This window comes from Phacochoerus africanus, chromosome 10 (assembly GCF_016906955.1).
Source record: "Phacochoerus africanus isolate WHEZ1 chromosome 10, ROS_Pafr_v1, whole genome shotgun sequence".
NCBI classification, from domain to species: Eukaryota; Metazoa; Chordata; class Mammalia; order Artiodactyla; family Suidae; genus Phacochoerus; species Phacochoerus africanus.
Genome location: NC_062553.1, coordinates 96,242,284 through 96,265,402, shown reverse-complemented (window position 1 = coordinate 96,265,402; position 23,119 = coordinate 96,242,284). Strand labels below are relative to the sequence as shown.

Below are 23,119 nucleotides of genomic sequence, written 5' to 3'. Positions count from 1 at the left end.
TCTCTGTATCACTGTACCTTATTCTGTCTGAAACTCTATGGCTTATTCTGTTGTCCCCTTTAGTGCCTAAGATGTCCACGAAAGGATTAAGTAGCAAAAAGCTCTCTGAGGAAGGTCAGATGTGTTGTGATGTGGAAACACTTCTGTAGTAACTGAACTTTATTGGCTGAGGTTGTCTTTTTTCTCCTCCCAGAGCATTCACTAAGTATAATGTCTGGATCTTTCTTCATTTTGCTCATAAACTGTCATAGGTCTCTAAAGGTCAGATTGCCTTTTCCTTCTAACTTGCTTCTCAATTTGTGATTATCACCTTAAGTGGCATCTGGTTGAAGATAAGAAATAATTCAGAGAAAGAAATAGAATGAGAAAAACATAACCTGTGTTACCTTCCAAAACTGAGCTTGGGCTTTGATAAAGTCATAGCTAACTTCTTCTGTGGGAAATTGAAGTCCGCAAGCATAGGCCCTGAATAATATATTTTGATGATGATGGGGATCTAGAGCTTTTCTTAAAAAGGAAAACCAGGAGTTGCCATGTGGCTCAGTGGGTTAAGTATCCAGCACTGTCCCTGAAGTGGCTCAGGTAGCTGCTGTGCCACAAGTTTGATCCCTGGCCTGGGAACTTCCAAATGTTGTAGGTATGGCCAAAAAATAAATTTAATAAATAAATAAAGAAAAACCATATGAAATAAAGAAAAAAAAGACATTATTTTAAAAAAAGAAAAGTAAAAAAGTCCCATATAATAGACTCATGATTACTGGTTTGAGCAGGAATAATAAACTTACTACATCAACACTGTTCTAAGTACATTACATTACTTGTGATCTTCTTAACGATCTTATAGGGTAAGTACGATTACTTAGCCCAACTTCACAGATGAGAAAACTGAGGCACAGAGAGGTTAAATCTCTTATCCATGGTTGCACAAGTAGTAAACGGTAGCCCTGGGATCTGACCCCAAGCAGTCAGGCTATATTGTTCATGTAATTAACCACAGTAGCATTATTATTTTTCTTAAATAGAATTTGTACTTGCTTTCATTAATAAAGCTTAAAATGAAGTTTATTTATCCAATATTTTAGTAGAAAATGAGTTTTAGAGTATGGGCATCCTAAACATTTTGTCTGGATCTGATCACATTCCAAATCTTTGTTCATATCCATGATTCCAATTAAACTATAATGAAACATATTTAAAATAAGGCACAGAATTTTTACCAGTAGCAGTAAGGAACATAAGAAAATTCTTAAATAGTAGTCTTCAGAGAAAAATATTTTATGTGAAAAATTCTAGGAGTTCCTATTGTGGCTCAGCAGTAACAAACCCGACTAGTATCCATGAGAACATAGGTTCAATCACTGACCTCGCTCAGTGGGTTAATCCTGGCATTGCCATGAGCTGTGGTATATGTCACAGACATGGCACAGATCTGGTGTTGCTGTGGCTGTTGTGTAGGCTGGCAGCTACAGCTCTGATTCCACCCCTAGCTTGGAAACTTCCATATGCTGCAGGTGCAGCCCTAAAAAAAAAAAATTCTAAGTAGAGCCATACCATAGAACATAATTCAAAATTTCAAAAAGAGCAAGAAGAGTATCTATTAAGATTAAACTCTAAGAAATGAGAATGCATATGCTGGAAGAAAATAAATGATTTTAAAAATCAATATGTAGGAGTTCCCATTATGGTGCAGCAGAAATGAATCTGGCTAGTATCTGTGAGGATGCAGGTTCAATCCCTGGCCTCGCTCAGTGGGTTGGGAACCCAGTGTAGCTGTGAGCTGTGGTGTAGATCACAGATGGGACTCAGATCCCAAGTTGCTGTGGCTGTAGCGTAGGCCAGCACCTGTAGCTCCAATTCAGCCCCTAGCCTGGGTACTTCCATATGATGTGGGTGCATCCCTAAAAAGCAAAAAAAAAAAAAAAAAATCAATATGCAAAAGTTCATTTAGAGGAATTTTAATATAGAAATGTACAGCTTTGATGTGGATATGCTACTGATGAATGTATCCCAGGTAAACTGTCAAGATGATGTAATTTACCAACACTGATGGTAGCAAGGATAAAGCTCAGATATACAAATAAGGCAAGTTTAGAATTACCTATCACTCAGAGAATTACCTGCAAAATATAAGATTTTTGACTAAGAGTTAGAAAAAGGCTGCTGAGTTACTGTTAGCTCTTGCCCCTCTGAAGCTGCAGAAATCTGTCTCCCTTTTAATGGTTGGTAATGAACTTACTGAGATAACTGAGTGATAATCAATTTATACTATACAGATCAATACTCCATCATTAAACTTAGGACATAGATTTCAACTGGCTGAGAGGAAGAAGCTAACCAAGTTGCTTTCCCAGCATCCTTGTGGCAGGTGGAATAGAAGAGTAAACTGAGATTGCAGCTCATAGTTAAATATCTTTCAGACTCTAAAATTCAGAAGATTACTCTTGGACACTGAAGGTGTAAATACTTAGAACCACCTCTTCAGTATCTGGTTTCTGGTTCTGCTCTATTCATGTTGGTGAGTCTTTGGTGTGGCTTCTCTAGGCCTTGATAACAGACTTGGTATTTTTACCATGATCCCTTCTTTTTCTTACTTACAAGATAGGGTTAAATTAGTGACATTGTGGTACAAAATTATTTTGATGTGTGTATGCAAGTGTGTATGCATGCATGCATGCATGCGCTGCTGACCCATTCCATAGCATGAGTTTTCAGGAAATTTCCCTTTCTAATCCAGCAACTTAAGTTTAATTTTTAAAAATTTAAATAGATAATAGTTTGATTTAAAAATTAAAAAGTGTATATGGTAAGAAACCTTTCTCTTCTCTGTTCTCATTCCAACCAAACCATTCCCATTCTTGCAAACAATCAATGCTATTAGATTTTTTGTATCCTCCCAGAGGTATGTTTATACAAGAGAAAATATATAGATATACACTTTTTTTCCCCTTCTTCAAACAAATGGCAGTCTATTTTATACATTTTTAGCTTATTTTTTTCAGGCAAAAATAAATTTTGGGAGTTCCTGTCGTGGCTCAGCAGCAACGAACCCAAGTAGGATCCATGAGGAAGCATGTTTGATCACTGGCATCGCTCAGTGGGTTAAGGATCCAGCGTTGCCATGAGCTATGGTGTAGGTGGCAGATGCAGCTCAGATCTAGCATTGCTGTGTCTGTGGTGTAGGCTGGCAGCTATAGCTCCGATTCAACCCCTGGCCTGGGAACCTCCATATGCCATGGGTGTGGCCCTAAAAAACAAACAACAACAACAACAACAATAAAAAACAAGGTAGTATTGGCACAAGAACAAGTCAATGAATAGAACTTGTATGTTCTTTTAAAAAATTAATATTTGCTTAAGATTACTGAGTATGGAGACAAAAGAGAATAGAATGGACAGAGCTACACTGGTGTATATATGATAATTGTTGTTAAATTTTTGGTACCATAAAACAATGATGAGAAGATAATTTTTTAGATACTTTTGGGAAAACTTACCCATTATATAAGAAAAAATATAACTGGATACCTGCCCAAAACCACATATGGCTTGAAGACCTAAAAATGAAAACTGAATTTATAAAATTAATAAAAGAAAATATAAAAAACTATTTGTGACCTAGGGGAAGGAAAGAACTTGTTTTTCATTTCTTCATGTTGAAAATGTTCAAAAATGTCAAAAGCAGAGAAAATGGAGCAATGAGCTTCCATATAGCCATCGTCCAAAATTTTTAAATTAATGAGATTTTGTCATATTTGCTTCGTCTATTCTTTTTTTCATTAATTTTTTTTTACTTTGTCAAAATATCCTAAAACAAATTCAAGATTTCATACCATTTCATCCCATATAGTCCATGGTGTACTCTTAAAAATATGGACATAGAGTTCCCGTTGTGATTCAGCAGTAATGGACCTGACCAATATCCATGAGGACTATGGGTTCAATCCCCGACCTTGCTCAGTTGGTTAAAGGATCCGGCATTGCTGGGAGCGGTGGTATAGGCTGCAGATGCTGCTCAGATCTGGTGTTGTGGTGGCTGTCGTGTAGGCCAGCAGCTGTAGCTCTAATTCAACCCCTAGCCTGGGAACTTCCATATACCACAGGTATGGCCCTAAAAAGACACACAAAAAAATATGGACACATATTTACATGTGTCCACAATGCTATCATTGCCCCTATAAAAAATAAGAATAATTATTATTTGATTTGGCTCTTAAAACAATCAAAACAATGTACATTAAGTACCTTAGAATAGTTTCCTGATGTAGGGGAAGGAAGGAAAAATCAGAATGGAGTATGGAGACAAAAGAGAATGAATAAGTAGAATAGGAGCAAAACCTTGGATATATCTGTAATGATAATGTACCATGAACTGAGGAATATGATGAACTCTCTTTCTACGCCCAGGGAGAGGCAGGAGTGTGGGATGAATAGAAAAGACAGTTTATATCATTGCATGAACCCAAAGTAACAGGCACCTTCATCACGGGAGTTGAGAAACTAGACCCAAATATCTCAACTAATCTAAATCTCTCTCATACTTCTGAATCTGAGTATTAGAGACTAACTATAAAGGATTTTCCCTTAGACTGGAAAGGGGTCAGGAAAACAAAATACCATATTGATGGGGGAATGTGAGAGGGTCACAGGAGCCAACTAAAGAACTCCCATTAGCCAAAGTTGAAAATTCAAGCAACAAAATAATAAAATACTGTGGTATTGGATTAAACTCAATATATAAATATCCATGAGTTTATACTAATAAAAATAAGTTATTGTAGGAGTTCCTGTTGTGGCACAGTGGAAACAAATCTGACTAGGAACCATGAGGTTGCGGGTTCAATCCCTGGCCTTGCTCAGTGGGTTAAGTATCAAGTGTTGCCGTGAACTGTGGTGTAGGTCATAGATGCAGCTCGGATCCCACATTGCTGTGGCTGTGGCATAGGCCAGCAGCTATAGCTCCAATTAGATCCCTAGCCTGGGAACCTTCATATGCCACGGGTGCTGCCCTAGAAAAAGACAAAAAAAAAAGTTATTGTATAAATTAATAAATGGTGAAGAAGAGACAAATCTCTCATGCTTTCATGCCAAAGTTGAAGGCAGATGCCTTAGGACCCTGGAATAGATAATATGACCATATAATTTTGTAGAACTTGGAGAGACTCCCAAGACAGCTGAGAAATGGTTGGTAGTGTACACTGATGGCCAGGAGCTTCTAAATGTTAGAACAGGGGACCCATTCTTTGCAATCCTCAAAGTTTAATCATGTGCAATTATAATGATAGTTTCAACCAATCTGAAGTAATGTAAGTGATTCTGGTCACAAAATCTGAGCAAAGTGTTCAGACAGGATTACCTGTTGGGGTTTTGGTCTCCTGCTTCTAGCATGGTGCCTGGCACCCATTAGATACCTAACAAATATTCATGAAATAAATGGTAATGTGCTGTAGAGTTCAGTGCAGTGTTAGAGTATTTCACATATGGTTCTAATAAAGCTGTGTGGCCTGGCTGGCAAAATAATTATTGCCTGAAAAAACACTTATTAAATATCTTTTTTTTTTTTTGTCTTTTTGCCATTTCTAGGGCCGCTCCTGTGGCACATGGAGGTTCCCAGGCCAGGGGTCCAATCGGAGCTGTAACCTCCCGCCTATGCCAGAGCCACAGCAACGCGGGATCAGAGCCGCGCCTGCAACCTACACCACAGCTCACGGCAACGCCAGATTGTTAACCCACTGAGCAAGGGCAGGGACCAAACCCGCAACCTCATGGTTCCTAGTCGGATTCGTTAACCACTGCGCCATGATGGGAACTCCTTAAATATCTTCTAATTCATGGAACTTATCTTTTATTAGCTCATCTACTATTTGTTTCAAATCTCTGAATAGCAGAACTGCGTCTTTTATTATGGGGAATGTTGTACCATGTGTCACTTGAAAAGTATCTTTCCCTAAGTATTTATTAATGTGCTAACTTGAACTCAAAATTGGCCTATCAGAAGTGGTTAATGTTCTCCTCATGAGGAACCTTGACACGGATGAAGGTTACAATTTTTGTGTGTATTTTTATTAGCTCAAAACCTTGCCAGTTCACTCATGCTAATCTGCAATTCCTACAATTATCACAAAAGAGTATTCTGGTAAATTAGCCCTACTTCTCAATGTAGGCTTAGTAGGAAAAAGTTACTTTGAAAGCTCAATGGATTCTAAGTGCTGCTTTACAAAACACACTGCAACACTTATACTTTGAGATATGGCCTTAAATAGTTAAACAAGTTCATTGATATTAAGTGGGTATGTTTCCATCCTTTATTTTTCCCTGTTGACTTCATTACTTAAAATATATCTGACTAGATCCTGGTAAAGGACTTCCTGGAGGTACTCGGCCATGGTGGAGGGGAGTGGAGGGAGCACCCTGTGTGGAGGGGAGTGGACATTATTGTAGATAAGTGTGATTTGAGCAACTATGGGATATCATTGAGAGAATAATAATTGGTTATAATCAGGGATTATGCAGTGAATCTGTGGATTGAAAGTAACTAATAAGTGCCTAATATAATCTAAGACTCAGGAAGTACCCACAATAAAAGAACTACAAAGAAGTAGAGTCAAAACGCAGTCCTGGATGTTTTGATCACTGAAGCTGGAACAATAGGGATAACCATGAAAGCTTATTTCTAAAATAAGCCCTTGCAGCAGTCAGTGAGCAAAGACCAAAAGCAGACTTTTAGAAGAACTAACTTCAAAAAAGACTGTCTATATAATAAGGGTCAGACTGTTAAACTGAATGTTCAAGACCTCCTAGGGATTTTAGGTCATGCCTAAACTGTCACCATCAACTCGGACATTTCTAGAGACCTAGTGTACTCGTTCTTCCACCCTTCCCTCCACTTACGGCCCAGGAAGGGCATTGAAGTTCCCCATCAGTCAGGTGGACGGTGCTACAGGACAGACCTCTAAACCAAGAACTCCCTGGGTACTTTGGTCCACTGGGAGAGCTCTTGCGAGAGCAGGTAAGTGCAGCCTGAGTGAGGTCAAACCTGAAGAGAGTGTAAGATAAGGGGAGAGTTGGGTCATTAGTCACTTCTTTTAACTAATTCTCTGAAGTTGGCTGGCTTCACACTAGACCTGGTGATTAATGGTAAAGAGATAGTTCTTACAATTCAACTTCTTAATGTAGAAAGAAATTTAAAGCTTCCCCTGAGCATTTGCTTCCTCTTTAAATGCTTCAAAACAAATCTCAGTATCTCTAGGCTGATGCTGGTTCTCTCACATGGTCTTTGATGGGGGAGAGGGAGTGGGCCAGGCATCCCTTATTGGACAGTGACCTGTGGTTCCCTGGTTTTCATAGCAATCCCTCAAAGGGAGAAACAGAGTCACAACATCACAGACAAAATGGCAGCCCTGAGAGGTCATCCTATTGTCAGAAAACACGTACACGTGATTGCTCTGAAGAGGAGAAAACTAATTGCAGTTTTCTAGGAGGATAGTATGGAGTTTGCCAAAAAAGTGCTTTTTTGTTTAATTATCCCTTGTAGAAAAGGACATATGTAAAAGTTATGAAGATTCAATACAGAGAATAATTTTTTTCTGGCTTTGAAAATTTTTCTAATAGATAAGCATGATTCTTAGCTCCAGAGACTCAATTACTCAGTTATCAAAGATGATGTGGATAAGGTGACCAGACTCCCCATCCACCTGGCTGCTCAGGTAGAAATCTAGAATTCATGCTGTTTCTTCTTTTCTCATTCCCAATCCCCAATCCATTAGTCTTGTTAATTCTCCCAATTATTTATTTATTTATTTGCTTTTTAGGGCTGCACTTGCAGCATATGGAAGTTCCCAGGCTAGGGGTCGAGTCCAAGCCACATCTGGTGTTGCTCACAGCAACACCAGATCCTTAACCCACTGAGCAAGGCCAGGGATCAAACCCACATCCTCATGGATACTAGTTGGGTTCATAACGTGCTGAGTCACAATGGTAACTCCTCAAAATATTTTAATTCATCCACTTTTCTCCATTCTCATGGCACCATCTTAATCTAAATCACAGTCATATCTCACCTGAACTATTACAATAACTTCTTAAATGGAACTCACCCTTGTTTCTCTATAATCTGTCTCATGGTAGCCAGAGAGATATTTTTAAACATTTATGAGATCACACCATTCATGAAGTCATGTTGTCTTCATTGGCTTCCTTTCAGGGCCATAGGTGATCTGGCCCTCCCCTACCTTCCAACTTCATTTCTTACCACCCTATCCTAATACTGATATATTGGGGGTTCCTTGACTAAGCCAACCTCTTATCTGTCTCAGAGACTTTGCCCTCATTTCCTGTGGCTGTGATGCAGATCTCCACATGACTGGTTCTTTCCTGTCTTTTAGGTCTTAGCATAAATGTCATCTCCACAGATAGGATCTCCCTGACCAAACTATCCCCTTTCCTTCTTATTTTTCCTTTATTAATACCATCCACTTATTTTGTTTACAGAATTTATAATCTGAAATTGTCCTTTTCATTTATTAACGTACATGCTTACTGTTGGCCTCTTCTCATAGCAGAATCTAAACATTTCTAGGGCATGAATCATGTTTGTCTTGTGACATCAGCATCTACAATACTCAGAACAGTGCCTAGAGCATAGTAGATAATTCATCAAATATTTGTGAAATGAATGACGACAGTAAGCTCATCTTGAGCAAGGGTTGGCAAACTTTTTCTGTAAAGGACCAGAGAGTAAATATTTTAGCATTCATCACTTGAAATCTCTTTGCTCATTCTTCTTCCTGTAAAAACCATTTTTCTTCACTCACGAAAATACCACAGGCTGGACGTGGCCCAAGGGCCATGGTTGCCCCACCCTGATTTAGATTAAGGGAGTTTATCCATGATCCTAGTTACCTCAAATGTCTAACTTCTGCATACGAGTCTGAGTTCTAGATTGTAGTTGACAAACTGGAGCAGATGTGCCTCTTGTTACTTCCTTGTCCATGATCCCTTCTTAGTGAACCTGTTCCACCCATAGTTCCTGGAGTGGAGTAGCTTTATATGCTACCTGATTCCTCCATGTCTCCTACTTCCTACTAAGGGCTGATTGTACTGGAGCTGAACTCTACCCTAATCAGATGATATATCTATGGAATTTGGAATTGGGCCACTAAAATTGAATCGATTAGATGCTGATAGGCCCTTGAAATAAAATAGTTGGGTAGATCCATTGTGAACCAAAGCCAAACATAAGTTCATATTTTCAGGGAATAGAGATAGCACAATAAAAAAGAAATAAGTCTATTGAAGATATTGAGAAAGAAGGAGATACACAAGTAGAAGTATGAACCTGAAGCCCGCGTATCCCAAGGGGAAAGGACTAGCTTTGGGTCCTGAAAATCCAGTTCCATGTGCCACATGGCCTAGGTGTGCTTTGCTTATGTCCTTGGATATCTGTGAAGTGGTCTGTTGTTCTCTCTCCTTAACTGACCTAATTTGAGAGAACTTCTGTTCCTGACAAGAGGACTGGGTGTTTCAAGTTACTATCAAAACTATCAATCACCTAAACACATATTTAACAGATGTCTGCTGTGTTTAGAATATCTAATAGACATCATGAAGGCAAACAACTATGTATAAGAAATTGTTATTGCCTTCAGGGAGGGTAAGTCTAGTTGAGGGATAAGATAGAAATACATGAAATAATAATCAACAGTGAAAGGCTGGAGTTCCTGTTGTGGTGCAGCAGAAACGAATCTGACTAATATCCATGAGGATGTGGGTTGGATCCCTGGCCTTACTCAGGGATTCAGAGAGCCAGCACTGCCGTGAGCTATGGTGTACATCGAAAACACGGCTCAGATCCTGATATCCCGAGTTGCTGTGGCTGTGGTGTAGGCTGGCAGCTGCAGCTCTGATTGGACCCCTAGCCTGGGAACTTCATATGCCTCGGGTATGGCCCTAAAAAGCAAAAACAAACAAAAAAAATAATGTAAGGCCATGGGCACTGAGTACCTCATGGCAGGATTCTGTGTGTTTTAAGACATTTTAAAAATCAATCTTAATAGTATTTAAAGCAGAAGGAAAATATATGTTGAGGAAATATTACTTTTTCAAAAGAATGACACAGTAGTGAATTCTGACAGATAAAATTGGTTTTTATCAAGAATTATACTTTTAGGAGTTCACTTCATGGCTCAGTGGTTAACAAACCTGACTAGGATCAACGAGGATGTGGATTCCATCCCTGGCCTCGATCATTGGGTTAAGGATCTGGCGTGGCCATGAGCTGTGGTGTAGGTCACAGGCACGGCTCGGATCCCACATTGCTGTGGCTGTGGTTTAGGCCAGCGTCTACAGCTCCAATTCGACCCTTAGCTTGGGAACCTCCATATGCCTCGGGTGCGGCCCTTAAAAAGCAACAAAATTAAATTAAATTAAAAAATAAGAATTAGGAGTTCCCGTCGTGGTGCAGTGGTTAACGAATCCGACTAGGAACCATGAGGTTGCGGGTTCGTTCCCTGCCCTTGCTCAGTGGGTTAACGATCCAGCGTTGCCGTGAGCTGTGGTGTAGGTTGCAGACACGGCTCAGATCCCGCGTTGCTGTGGCTCTGGCGTAGGCCGGTGGCTACAGCTCCAATTAGACCCCTAGCCTGGGAACCTCCATATGCCGCGGAAGCGGCCCAAAGAAATAGCAAAAAGACAAAAAAAAAAAAAAAGAATTATACTTTTATCTAGGTGTTTAAGGCATGTTTAAGCAGAATTTTGAAACTGCTAACCGTGAGTCAAATCTATTTAGATTAACTGAAAACAAACCATTCCTGTGTTCTTTCTGAAAAGATAATGACTATCCTCAGAGATCTAAAAAGTGTTTGGTCTTAACAACAAAGGATAGATAAAGTCCCTGGTGTGTCCCAAGTGAACTCATGGGTATTTTATCAGTATGGGCATCAGGTTACCAATTGCTTTAAAAATGTACTCCCTGATATTGTCTCTGTGTGGACAAAACATTCACTCAGAAAAGCAATCTCTAGAGACTTGTGTCTGATATGAGTGCATATAGGAATTTTTCCTGAACCAAGGTCTGTAGAAATACCACCTTCTAGGGATGCTTCTCATAAGATCTTATCAGTCTGAAGTGGAAATAAGCTCCATAAATGCAACAAGTTTATCAGAACTTTTAAAATTCTTTTTCAAAAACATTTTATTTTATTTTGGCTGAATGTGGAATTTCCCAGGCCAAGAATCGAACATGCACCACACATGTATGTACCACAGCAGCAACCCAAGCCGCTGCAATGACAATGCCAGATCCTTAACCTGCTATGACATGAGATCTCCAGAGTGGTGGTGGTGGTGGTGTTTTTTTGGCCACACCTGCAACATATGGAAATTCCTGGGCCAGGGATTGAATCAGAGCTGCAGCTGCAACCTATGCCATAGCTGGGGCAATGTCAGATCCTTGACCCACTGCACCACAGTGGGAACCCCCTCCAGAATTTATTAAAGTAAATTTTTTTATCAAAGCATTATTTTCTTTTCTCTTTCTTTCTTTCTTTCTTTCTTTCTTCCTTCCTTCCTTCCTTCCTTCCTTCCTTCCTTCCTTCCTTCCTTCCTTCCTTCCCGTCTTTCTGTCTTTTTAGGGCCGCACCCACTGCATATGGAAGTTCCCAGGCTAGGGGTCTAATCAGAGCTGTCGCTGTTGTCCTACACCACAGCCACACCAGATCTAAGCCACTTCTGCAACCTACACCACAGTTCATGGCAATGCTGGATCCTTAACCCACTGAGTGAGGCCAGGGATGGAACCTGCATCCTTATGGATGCTAGCCAGATTCGTTTCTGCTGAATCATGATGGGAACTTCACACAGCACTATTTTAAAAGGAAATAAAGATGGGATGTGGGAATAAATAGAATTGGTTGCCTGTCATGTCAATGCATTGAAATTCAGCATATATATCATAATCTACTATTTAGGCCCTCAGTGGTTTATCTTCATCTAGTAAATATATACACTTGATGCAGAACAGGATATGAGCCAGCAATTAATTTGTGTTCGTGTGCCAATACCGATAGTACTACAGCAGTTAACTAATCAGTGGTTCTCCAACTTAAGTGTGGATCAGAATCACTTGGGGACTTGTTGAAACAATTTGCTGGGCCCCACTCCCAGAGTTTTTGATTGAGTAGATGGGCCTGAGAACATGCATTTCCAGCAAGTTCCTAGGTGATACTGATGTGGTCTGAGGTACCACACTGAAAACCAATGAACTAACAACATTCAGCCCTGGCTTCGGCCCTATCACTAGCCTGGACTTCCTGGTGAGTATACCTAGAGAATCTACTAGAACTGTATGAAGAAACAGTCTGAGATGGTTTCCTTATAAATTCTATTGCTCAAAGGTCATACAATGGTTCGGGGGATTCTATCTGTAGTTCTGATTAATTTTTAATTCCCTCATCTTCATATAAAGGCCCCACACCAGCTGATAGTTGTTTCTCAGGTAATGAGGCACATATAGCAGGCTCCAGTGAGAGTCTCCAGCAAGGGACCACAGCAAATGAAAATCTCATCACCAAACAAGTTCATGCTGATCCCTCCAGTGGCAGTGCTGGGCCAGTCCAGATTTGGTGTTTGGAAGGGACTATTTAAAGGAGTGGAGTACTGACATAGGCTATACAACATGTATGAACCTTGACAACATTCTGCTAAATGAAAGAGGCCAGTTCCCAAAGACTACATATTATATGATTCTATCCATATGAAAAGTCAGAACAGGGACGTCTATAGAAACAGAAAGTAGATTAGTAGTTTTAGGGCTGATGGGGGCATGTGAGGAGGTAGGGGAGGAGGCGAGGAGGTTAGCTAAAGGGTACAAGTGTCTTTTTGAGGTGATGCAAATGTTGTAAAATTGTAATGGTTGTACACATCTTTGAATATACTAAACACCATTGAAAGTACAGTTTAAATGGGTGAATTGTATGCTATATGACTTATATTTCAATGAAGCAGTTAAGAGAAAAAAGAGGACTGTCCACTGGAAGTTTGTTCAGCCTCATACCATGCTCGTCATCTTCCTACTCTCCAAAGAACGTTCCTTAGTACTTGTGCACGCACAGACCATCTCAAACAAATGGGAAGGCACTAATAGTAACGGCCATCTCTAAAAACAAAGGAGTTCTCATTGCGTCTTAGAGCATTAAGAGCCCAGCATAGTCTCCATGAGGATGTGGATTTGATCCCTGGCCTCGATCAGTAGGTTAAGGATCTGGTGTTGCCTGAAGCTGGTTGCAGCTTGGATCTGGCATTGTTGTGGCTATGAGTGAAACTACAGCTGTAGCTCCGATTCGACCCCTAGCCTGAGAACTTTCATATGCTGTAGGTGAGGAAGCTCAACTTTGGAATCAATCGTGATTCACCACTGGCTGTGGCTTAACTCCGTCATGGTCCCAAAACATGAGAACAGGTCTACCATGGCTCTAGATTTCGCCAGGTAACCCTGACCCTTGGGGGTCTGGTGACACCACTTCCTCCTTATATTCCTCCAGTCGCAGAACTTGCTATTGGTGGTGGCTTGCTACTGTTTCTCACTTCTGCTTGCCTCAGCACCCTGATTGACATCTTAGCTTTTCCATCACCTGTGTAACCAATTATTATAGTAAATGTCCTTTGCTCCAAAAACAAAAAAAAGCGCAGGTAGGATGGCATGGAAACAACAGTGTCATTTCAGATAGGAAACTGCAATGACCTGTCAATGGCTGGGGTAACCAGATATGTGAGAGGATAAGAACAAATAAAACAAGAGAAGCTGAAAGCAACAGGGAGCCACTGAAGGGCTAAGCAGAGGTCTGATTAGCATTTAGTAAGATCACCTGGGTAGCAATGGAGAGAATGGGTTTATTGTGATTGGCTGTGCACAGATTAGCAGTAGAAAAACCATTTAGGAAACTTTCAAAAACCTGGTGAGGGGTGATATTGGCATGGACCAGGCAACTGTTCTCAAACATTTTGGTCTCAGGAATTCCTTACACTCCTGAAAATTATAGCTGCCTTAGTGCTCCATAGCACATGCAGACATAACAAAGTGAAAGAAAAAAAAAGATTTCCTATTGATGAATATTTCTGTTTAAGAGCCAGGATAACTTTTCTCAAAAATCCTTCAGTTGATTCTCTTCCAGTACTCAAACCAGTCACTGAAAAGAGGGGGCAGAGGAAGCCTCATGTTTGGTTTAAACCAATCGTGATTCACTCTATGGGGCCAGGGCTGGGTGTGGATTCAGCCTTCTCTAAAGCTTATAGCAAGGAAGGCAGTGGAAAGGGTTGGTGCTAAGTAGGCAACTATTGGTGGCAGCCATATGATTCATCAGTGGAGGAGTTGTCAGTTAGAGTCCTGTGTCAAGTGGTGATTAACCAGGCAGGAATGACCTGAGGGCCGGACTCTAAGGAACACTGACACTTAAGGAACAAACAAAGGATGCGGAAGCTCTGAGAGAAACTATGGTGCAGAAGATGGTTAGAAGCGGATCTAAGACTGTTGGAGGTGGGTGCTATGAATGCTATTAGCTGTCTGGTCTTGAGAAAATCACTTAGATTTTTCTGAACCTAAGTTTTTTCATTTATAAAATGGTGGAAATAATTATGCCTATTTCAATAGTATTGTTAAGAGGGAGAATTTAAATACAGTAATTGTGTAGTTGGCACGGAACTCTTAATAAATGAGGGTTATTGTCTTATTAGTGTTAGTATTAATGAGGATCTGCTTCGGAGATGGAAAGATAATCAGATATAACAGAAGCCAGTAGAGAAGAGAATTTTAAAAATATCTTCACTGATAAATACTGAAAAGAAGTCGATTAAGGTAAGGAACTGTTGTAAAATGGTTAAGCATTGTCCTAGTCACATTTTTAGCCTTGAATATTGGCTTATATTACACTAGCAGTCAGATTTTCTGTTGTGGCTCAGTGGTAATGAATCCAACTAGTATCCATAAGGACACAGGTTAGATTCCTGGCCTCCCTCAGTGGGTTAAATGAGCTGGCGTTGCTGTGGCTGTGGTGTAGGCTGGCAGCTACAGCTCCGATTTGACCCCTAGCCTGGGAACCTCCATATGCTGCAAGTGTGGCCCTAAAAGGACTACATATATATATATATATATATACACACACACACACACACACACACATCACTAGCAGTCAATTAAATCCACAAGAATTTTTACAAAAACTCCAGCCAAAAGTAGGTTTCTCTCTGAATGTATGTAGCCAACTGTGGGATTTAGTGTATCCACTACAGTGTATCTAACCCTTGGTTTTAGTCCAGTGTTCTAGCCGGATAAGATTAATTTGAATCTTTGATCTATTGTGTTTACATTAGGATTTCCCTTGCGGCACAGCAGGTTAAACAGGTTGTCACTGGTAACTTCCACATGCCCCATTCAAGGGCAAAAAAAGAAAAAAAAATCATGCTTATATTAGATGGCTTTCCATTGTTAATGTCATTTGTATATTTGATGTATGTATCTTGTATATTTTTATCTATTTTATAACAGTTAAATAGTGGTAAGACTGTTTGAAAAGGAAGTTACTTTTCTCTAAGCTTTAGTTTCCTCATCTGTAAAATGAGTATAGCTATATTTCACGTCGGGTCGTGATAAATAAGTAAATGCCTGAAGCACAAAGATGTTCCTAAATTCTTCCTAGTTCCTGCGTCCCTTCCTCTTTGTATCATTCTTTTCTTTTTCTTTCCTTTCTTTTAAATTTTCTTTCTTTTTAAATTTCTTTAAAACTTTGCTTTAACATATTGCCTTGCTTTACAAAGAGAAACCACATCTAAACTAGAACAATGTTTTGAAATCCAGTTGGCTAGAATAGATTAAACTGAATTTCATGCTTTGAATTAGTGATAGCTACCTCAAGTGAGGATAAAGGCATAAATATACTTCTGCCTCCTTTTCTCTGATTCCCCTAATCCCTACTCACATACTCTATCCCCTATCGCTTCCTCCCACATCCCCTCTAGCCCCTCAAAGCAGATCACAGTCACTTCACTATTAATAGAAATATATCATTGAGTATCTGCAATGTGCACAGCATCAGGTTAGGACTGAAGTTAAGATCCTAGAAGCCAAAAGATCCTCTTTGCCTTTTAGGACCTAATGAACTCTAGTATCTGGGTTTAATCTTATCAAACTAGAGTCTCTCCATTTTCTCTGTAAATTAACTACCTCATGCTAACACCTGAGGGAAGGAAAGAAAGAAGGCCCTTTCTGGATTTTTCCCTCTCTCCCAGGTAATATGCACATTTTATATGTGCATTCTCTCATCCTTCCAACAAATATTTCTTAAACTTTTATTATATGCCAGGCATGATTATAAATACTAAGGATACTATGGAGAACAAGGCAGGCAAGGTCCCTGTTCTCATGGGATTTATGGTCTAGAATAGGGAAATAGATGATAAACACAAAACAAAATGCATGAACAAAACAATATTACACATAAAAGTGATACAGAGCATTTGAATAGGGGATGTGCTTTAGTATGGCTCCTTTAGTTGGGTGGACAGGAAAAGCCCCTCTGAGCTGGTAACATTTTCAGCTATCTGAATCATCACAAGAAAGAGCCAGTTGCACTAAGATCTAAAGAACATTTCAGGCAGAAGAAACACTAGTATAAAGCCCCTGAGTTAGGGATGAAATCACTGTATTCACAGAGCTGAAAAGAGGCCAGCATGCCTGGATGACAGCACCTGAGTGGGAGAGTGGTATGAGATAAAGTAGGAGAGCCACGATGACTGGCAGGGCCTTGCAAACCTGGAGGCCTGTTAAAATGTCCTGGGGAACTTTGAAAACTACGTGGAGCCCTCCTCCAGAGATTCTGATTCACTTGATGTGAGGTGGAGCCTAAGTAACAAAAGTTCCCAGAGGATTTCTCTGTGCAGCCAAAGTTGAGAATCAGTGATGTCTGGGTTTCACAAGCTGTGGTAGAGAGTTTGCATTTTCTCCTAAGTGGGATGGGAATTCACTAAAGGGTATTAAGCAGAAGAGAGAAGGGATTTGAGTAATTTATTTAAAAGATCCCTCTAGCTGCTATATGGAGAATGGATTGTGGTGGATCAAGAGAGGAAGCAGGCGATTATTATCATTTTGTGGACATGTGCTTTCAGTTCTCCTGGTTAAATACCTAGGAATGGAATTGTTGGAAACAACCCAAGTGTCTATCAAAAATTGAACGGATAAACAAACTATGATGTTCGTACAATAAAATACTACTCAGCAATCAAAGTAAAGACCTGCTGATACATGCAATAACATGCATGAATCTCAAAACCATTATGTTGAGGAAAATCAGTCAGACATAAAACGGTATATACTATATCAATCCTCTTATGAGGTTTAAGAAAAGGTAAAACTAATATGTGGTGGTAGCAGTCAGAAGTGGCTGCCTCTGAGGGTAGAGACTGACTGAAGGGGGTTAGTTGGGAATTTATTAGGGTAATGGAAATGTGCTACATCTTCATTACATGAGTACACATGTTTATCAAAACACATTTGAATTGTACACTTAGGATCTGTACATTTCATTGTATTTTTTAAACCTCAATTTTAAAAAAATGAAAAAGGACTGCTATACACCTATTAGAATGGCTTAAAATACAAAGTGCTGAAGAGGATGTGGAACAACTGGAACTCTCATATGTTACTGGTAGGAGTGCAAAATGGAAAATAGTTTGGCAGTTACTGAGGTAATTACACAGGCCCTTACTATATGATTCAGCAATCTCACATCCAGTTATTTACCCAAGAGAAATAAAATATGTCACACCAACACCTGTATGTGAATGTTTATAGAGAGGAGCAACAGAGATTACATTTAGGAAGCTATTTGCAGTGTCCTGGTGAAAGATGATGGCTTAGTCTAGGCTAAGGAGATGGAGATGAAAGAATGGAGATAGAATGGAGATAGGCTGCGAAGATGAAGAGAAGTCAACAAATTCAGGATATACCTGGGAACCCCTTTGTTGACTGTGTGAGAAAAAGAGAGGAGTCGAGAATTACTCTTAGGTTTTTGGCATAAACATCTGGATGGGTGATGATGTCATTTATGGATGGCTAGGCTAGATAAGAGGAAAATCAAGATCTCTTTTTTAGGAGTTCCCCTCATGGCTCAGTGGTTAATGAATCCGACCAGGAACCATGAGATTGCGGGTTCGATCCCTGGCCTTGCTCAGTGGGTTAAGATCTGGCATTGCCGTGAGCTGTGGTATAGGTTGCAGACGAGGTTCGGATCCCTCGTTGCTGTGGCTCTGGCATAGGCCGGCGGCTACAGCTCGGATTAGACCCCTAGCCTGGGAACCTCCATATGCTGCAGGAGCGACCCTAAAAAAGACAAAAAAAAACACAACAACTCTTTTTTACCCATGTTAAATCTGAGATAGTTATTTGACTTCATAGTTATTTTGAGCAGTGGATTTCTGGAAAAGATGCTTCCATCTTTTATCGTTAAAATATAAACTCTCAATCTGGTCAAGTGGAGGATGCTCTATGATAGGTGGCAGAAGAATGCAGTTCCTTGAAGTTGTGTTAGAGTCAGGAACAGGCTTATGAGAAGCAGAATTAGATATAATTTAATATTTCTGTATAATGTAAACCCAACAGAAAGAAAGAATAGAAAAAAAATTGAGAATGAGATGAAAAAATAGTTTAATTCAAGCAAATAGTATAGTCACCTGATGGGAGGTTTATAAGAAATTATCAGCCTTGAAAATTAGATAATGATATGATTTGGATTTAGGGTTGTGGGCTAATATGACCATTCCTTATTAGTTGTCGATTGCTACATAACAAATTACCCCAATATATATATGTATAAATGACAATATAAATGTTTATTATCTCACAGTTTTCTGTGTATCAGGTATTTGGGAGCAGCTTAGAGGGTTTTGTTTTTTGGACAAAGTTGTTTTAATATTTTTAAGGTTTAAAAAGTGTTTAAACTTTTTAATTCCTAATAGGAAAACATTATCTGAATGATTCCTCTAGTGGCAAACACTGTAAAATGTTGGGGCAGAGGGATAGGGATTATCTTCAAAGCACCATAGCTTTCTTCATTAGAAAGTCAGAAGTACACTAGTTTGTATTATTGCAACATCCACTAGGTGATCTAAGTTGCTTTTCCTTCCGTATGAGTTTTATTTATCAGAAGGGCATTGCATTTGACCTCCAAATTTGGCTGATGATTTACTGATAAGATTCACAACCTTTGGGTTGCTCTGATATTTCAACATCTTTGCTGAGTTCTGGGTCACATCCTATAAGGCCACCATAACTTCTGGATCCTGCATAGCTGTGGATTTGAATGGCTGAAAGAACCCCTGGATCACTAAGAATTTCATTGAGTCCAGGCATTCCTGGCATTCCAGGCATGTCCACTACCAATCCCAGACATTCCTCCAGGAAAATTGCCAGGCATTGCCCTAGGAAAGCCACTTGGAAAACAGCCAGATCGAGCTCCTGATTGCCTTCTAGCTTTTTCCTCCCTCTGGTCTCTCTTTTGCTCTTACTGGGTCTTCTCAGCCCTTTCTATTTTTACTTTGATCTTCATGTTTTCACCCATGCTTTCTCTGATGTTCAGCAATTTCCTAGGCCCTTGGTTGAACTTCTTTCAGCATTGCACTAGTATTTTCGTCATAATCCATTTTATAGATGAGGGTAATATCATGAGCTACTTCTTTCCAATGGCTCAGAAGCCTGTGCTTTTCCTCGCCACTTGTAAGTTTGGGCTGAATCAGGATTTATTACAACATCTCTGTCATAGTCTAAGATGGTAATTTGGTGAAGGCACTGGCTCTCCTGGCATACAGAATGGCCAGGCAAGGATTCAGCTTAATGACATCTGTGAACAAGTCGAGGGCTTTCGGTAGTTCACCATCATTTAGGGCCTTAATGGCAACCACATTTTTTTTTTTTTTTGTCTTTTTAGGGCCACACCCATGGCATGCAGAGGTTCCCAGGCTAGGGGTTGAACTGGAGCTGTAGCTGCTGGCCTACACCATAGCCACAGCAATGCAGGATCTGAGCTACGTCTGCGACCTATACCACAGCTCACAGTAACGCCGGATCCTTAACCCACTGAGCGTGGCCAGGGATCGAACCCATGTCTTCATAGATGCTGGTCAGGTTCGTTAACCACTGAGCCATTATGGGAACTCTGCAACCACATTTTTATCATGTGCCTGATCCATCATCTCCTCAATTATCTCTACATTTTCATTTTCCATTCTTGAGGGGCATCAGTGTCTGGTTCAGTCACATCTTTGATTTCCAGATCGCTTTCCTCACTTGATGGTTTGTATGTCTTTACGTTTTCCTCTGCCTTATTACCATCTGGTTTTTCTTCCATGGTATGTTCTCCTGATTTAGTTTTATGAGTAGCAGGTGGTATTTTACCCCCTATGCCCACTCCCTCAGGAAGCACATTTCCTCAGTGTGCAGGATGCTGGCATCTTGCTTACACATTTTCATGAAGGCTCAAAGCTCACTCACATTGGGAGGGCCCATCTTCTGGCCAGGATGAGGCTGTGGCTGGATTCCAGGTCAGGGCACTAGCTCAGCATGACCACAGGGAAGGGTGGGGCTGCTTAATTTTGAGTCTGGTTTTTCTTGAAGTCGCAGTCAAAATATTGGCCAGGGCTACAGTTATCTGAAGGCTTGAGAAGCTGGGTGATTCATATATGTGGCAGATTTATGCTGGCTATTGGCAGGAGGACTCAGTTCCTTACCACACCAACCTCTCCCTGGGCTGCATGAGTGGCTGGACCCTCTACAACAAATAATCCAAGAGTGTGCAAGGTACAAGAACCAATGTCTTTTGTAACCTAACTTCGGAAGTCACTCTCGGGAGTTCCCGTCGTGGTACAGTGGTTAACGAATCCGACTAGGAACCATGAGGTTGCAGGTTCGAGCCCTGCCCTTGCTCAGTGGGTTAACGATCCAGCGTTGCCGAGAGCTGTGGTGTAGGTTGCAGACGAGGCTCAGATCCCGCGTTGCTGTGGCTCCGGCGTAGGCCTGTGGCTACAGCTCTGATTCAACCCCTAGCCTGGGAATCTCCATATGCCGAGGGTGTGGCCCAAAGAAATAGCAAAAAGACAAAAAAAAAAAAAAGAAGTCACTCTCCATCACTTCCACAATATCCTATTGATTACAGGTTAGCCTCATTCACAGTAGAAGTGTCTACACAGGGAAATGATTTATGGGAGGTAAGAATCATTAGAGGCTATTTTGGAGGCTGGTGTAAACTCTCTTTTTAAGTTTCGGAGCTTACAACATAGTAACGGTATAAAGGAACTCATCTTGGTATTGGTGTACAAGAAAAACTCCCCTAATCCATGAGGATGCGGGTTCCATCCCTGGCCTCACTCAGAGGGTTAAGGATCTGTGAGCTGTGGTGTAGGTCACAGACACGAGATCCCATGTTGCTGTGTCTGTGGCATGTAGGCCAGCGGCTACAGCTCCAATTCGACCCATAGCCTGGGAACTTCCATATGCTGCAGGTGCAACCTTAAAAAGCAAAAAAAAAGAAAAACTCCCCTAGATATTTGTGGCTCCAGACCTCATATGCAATTCAGCCAACTTCAGAAGATATACTCAAAGGAATTTGAGAGAATAAACTTTTTTTAACCAATAAGCTTTTTAAAAAAACATTGGGAAGGTTTATAATTAAGTATAGAAATGTTCTAAAAATAAAATGCCTGGTATTAGTATTTTTGGTAAAAGAATCTGTATATTTAATATTTTAAGTTATCATAATGTTTAGGAGAATATGACCTATTGGGATAACACATTATATATGTAATGCTTATTTAAAATGTATAACTAAGTAGTTAAAATATTTAAAGTATGTTAATTAAATATGACCAAACATTAATCATAAATCTTCTTAGGAGTTTCCATTGTGGCTCAGCAGAAACAAATCTGACTAGTATCCATGAGGATGCAGGTTCAATCCCTGGCCTTGCTTGGTGGGTTAAGGATCTGGTGTTGCAGATGAGGCTTGGATCCCAAGTTGCCGAGGCTGTGGCGTAGAAGGCAGCTGTAGCTCCAGTTAGATCCCTGGTCTGGGAACCTCCATATGCTGCAGGAGCAGCCCTAAACAAATAAATAAATAAATAACTTAGAAGAGATTGTTTAAATTTATCTTATCTATAAAATTTTACAAATGTATAAGCTTACATAAAAGTCTCCTTGTGTTTTGATGTATTCGTTTTTCAAAGACAAAGTAAATTTTAAGGAGTTTCCATCATGGCTCAGCGGGTTCAGAACCCAACTAGTATCCATGAGTATTCGAGTTTGATCCCTAGCCTCGCTCAGTGGGTCAAAGATCCAGTGTTGCTGTGGCTGTGGTGTGGTATAGGCTCAGATCTGATGTTGCTGTAGCTGTGGTGTAGGCCGGCAGCTGCAGCTCCAATTCTACCCTAGCCTATGAACTTTGATATGCCGTAAGTGCAGTCCTGAAAAGCAAAAACAAACAAACTAACAACAACAACAAAAAGTAATTTTTGAATACTTTTTCCTTGGATGCACAAAAGTTAACCTTGAGTAAATAGATTTACTTAGATTGCAGATGGAGAAGGGAGAGAAGAGAGATTTTGGCTGATGGGCCAAGCCCTGCCTGAATAAGTTTGGGCCTGACTCTTGCTCCTGCCTGATTGCTGAGCTGGTCCACCAATATGAGTTCCTCCCTCCCAGGGCCAGAGGGTATGGGTAGAAGGCAGGCAGCCAGGTCTCTGTCTGGATTGTATGACCCCCTTTCCCACCGTCTTGATCTGATTGTGCTCTGTGTGTGTAATAAGTCCTGCACTAGCCTTTCTACCGATTCACAGCATGATTCTTTCTCTCTCCAAAGAAGCTGAGCACATGGTATAATGGTCTTTATTAACTTGCTCTTTGATTATCACAGAGACATGTAACTGACCTGCAGGACTAATTGTGGCTGTATTAAGCAAAGAGTACAGTTAACAACAACAAAAAAAAAGTCAGAGGGTCCTAGACATAAAAGCTACAGATTCACCACATTGCAGTAATATGACTTATTGATATGAAACAAAAATATAGCCAGACATTGACTAGTATAGG

General features: G+C 40.3%; 1 protein-coding gene and 1 pseudogene across 2 annotated transcripts in view; one reads left to right on the top strand and one right to left on the bottom strand.

The window, feature by feature from the left end:
* The first annotated feature begins 14,456 nt into the window (after positions 1 to 14,456).
* The window catches only part of JADE1 (jade family PHD finger 1), an 87,190-nt gene continuing 78,527 nt past the window's right edge, over positions 14,457 to 23,119 (top strand). The window contains exon 1 of one of the 2 annotated variants that reach the window (XM_047751661.1): positions 14,457 to 14,527. The gene's annotated coding sequence lies outside the window, so the exon portion shown is untranslated. The remainder of the gene's footprint in view (positions 14,528 to 23,119) is intronic. The other variant, XM_047751663.1, reaches the window with a different exon arrangement.
* LOC125137469 (putative protein FAM10A5) lies at positions 19,177 to 20,545 on the bottom strand (annotated as a pseudogene).